The sequence below is a fragment of the Pinus tabuliformis genome, chromosome 7 (assembly GCF_031772625.1).
Source record: "Pinus tabuliformis cultivar Carrire ecotype Pingquan chromosome 7, CPIR1, whole genome shotgun sequence".
Taxonomy (NCBI): domain Eukaryota; kingdom Viridiplantae; phylum Streptophyta; class Pinopsida; order Pinales; family Pinaceae; genus Pinus; species Pinus tabuliformis.
Genome location: NC_142293.1, coordinates 1,149,524,348 through 1,149,527,107, shown reverse-complemented (window position 1 = coordinate 1,149,527,107; position 2,760 = coordinate 1,149,524,348).

Here is a 2,760-nt window from a genome sequence, read left to right as displayed (position 1 = left end):
ATCATGAAAACTAATGGTTTTATCCTTCTAATTTACTAAGGATCGATGTCTCTCCAACTAATCCATACCAATTAGAATGTCATTAGATCGTAAAGGTAACGCATTCAAATTATTTTGATTGGATGGCCAGCTATTTCAATGGGACAAATTTCTACTTTTGTTGTCACTCTCTTTTTTTCCCAAGTGGCTGACTATACCAACCATGGGTTTTTGAACCTACTATCTTGTAGATGACATGACTCTGCCACTTTTGGACTTATATAGCTTAAACTTGCACTAGGGTCTATTAAAATAGATATAACATGACTTAAAACCTTACCTTCAAACTCAATCATTATGGGTTGATATCCATCCTGATGGTCTTCTAGTGAAACATCAATTTCAGGTAGACTTCTTTCCACCTCCACTCTAGTAGGTGCCTCTTGAATATTTGCAACTTGTTTTGTTCATCCATGATGGGGACAATTTTTATGATGGTGGGGTTCTCCACAATCCCAACACTATAATGGTGGTTTATACACTTGACCAAATTCAGGCCTACTTGATGGTTCTGATGGTTTTGATTCATTTTGGAGTCGGTAATTTTATTGATTTTTCCCTAAAATTTTATTTTGTTGATTTTTGTGCACATTCTTGGTATTAATAGCTTTTATATTTTTAGAATTCTAATTATCTTTCTACTTTTTCTTGTCTGTCCAAACTTTATTACCATCCTCTTTTGGTCTCATCTACTAGTAACATATATAGGACTTTCGTATACCTTTGCCCATAGTTTTAGGATTATTGAAGTCCAATCTTTATTTCATAAATGTAGGTAAGTTGCTTACAAAACATTGTACCTTGGCCTTCTCCTCACATATAAGGAAAATATCTTAGTGAGGAAGTAAAATTTACCACATATTCATCCATAGTTAATTGACCCAATCTAAGGTCATGAAATTCCTTAGCTTTTTCATCATAGAAACACTCACTTAAGTATTTATTTTTAAAATATTTCTGGAAATTTTGCCATATTTTTTTTTTTTTACTAATTCCATGTACAACTTTTACTTCCTCCCACCACAAAGTGGTTTTTCCTTGGAGTTGATAAATTGCTAAACATGCTTTCAAATTATCATCATATTAATGGATCTGGAAATATTTGATCATATTTATCAGTCAAGCTTCAACTATCTCCTCCAACTCACCATCAAAGGTTGGAGGCTTAATCTTCCTAAATTCTCCTTGTAATTCTTTCTTTTTCTTTTTTTCTCCTTTCTTCTGAGAAACATTTTCAGATTCCTTCTCATTTGTGTCATTATCCCCTTCTGACTCTTTCATGTGACTTTTCTCATGCATATCATCCTTTATTCATTGATACGACTCTGCACTATTCCCATTAGACCAATTTTTTGTGGTTTTGTCTGTCAATTATAATTTTTATTATTCGTTCTTCTTCATTGGCCCTTACATTGGCCATATTTGTCCTCAATTATTGTACAATTTCTAGTAGCATAACAGTTTTATTCTGGAGTTCCTCCTCTAACTATACCTACATTTTTGGATTTTTCCCCAACAAGGGTACTACCTAGGCCTCGTAGGTGGTCTTACAGGTGGTGTAGACATCAGACTGCTTCCTCTTCTAATATTTCTTCCTATGTGAAATAGAAAAAACATCCTAATACTCTGTTGGTTTGCCCTAAATAGGCCACAACATTGTACCCTGCAGCTCTGATACCACCTATAACATACATCCCTAAAAAAAAGTTTATCTCAATTTATCTTACACCCTTGTTATTTTTTTATTTAATGGTATTACTTACTATTTCAATTACTAGATAATTATATGGTTCCAATTGTTAAACATTCACTTTACTCTATGATTAAGTTGTTCGTGGCATACATTATGTTAATATGTTAACATTACAACCAAACTGTTTGCATTAACTCCTCTCAGTTAGACGTTAATATAATACATGGATTCCTCAACTTGTTTGAATTCTCATTCATGTGGTATTCAAATATCTTATACTGTTAACTATGATAGGTGTTCTTAACATTTGTTTGTTCATGACCGAGTTTTGACATTACATTCCATTGTTGGATAATGAGTTAAATATTGTAATGGTTGGTTTTCCTTCACCCTACCTCCATGGCGATGTTTGACGTATACCTCTTTTGAACTCTCTGAATGATACATCTACTTTGCATCCACTAAACTTCAGGATTTGGTTCTACTGGGATTCGACCCATCCTTCATATCTATGATTTTGAGTTGTTAGTGTTAGAATGGATGGTGACGGATTTTGGTCATTATGAGAATAACCACTTCCTCCCTAGAGTGACAATCCACCTGATTTGGCTCATGCAAGTTTCACATCGTGGCTATGCAACCAAAGTTTCATTACACTAGCTATAAGACTTTAATCAACCCAATGTCTCAGTGTGAAATGGCTTTCGCAGTTTTCCTGTCGTATTATCTTGTTACTTCTAAGTATGCTAATTGTTGGTTTTTTGTTCAGCAAAGGGTTTTCTCCCATTCAATTTCCCTCAAAGGTTTCTTTCATTATACGATCTCTTTAGGATTATCTATTAGGGTTAGTAATGGTAACCATTATAAGAATTTTGTGTAAGATTACTTAGTTGAAACTTAATTCTCTTGGGTTGATTATGGTTTATTTCCTAGATGCTCTAACATTTAATTCATCTCTGCAAGCAAGTATTTTTCCCACCGTTTATTGTCAAGGGTATCTCATCGAATGATTTTATTAATTTTACATT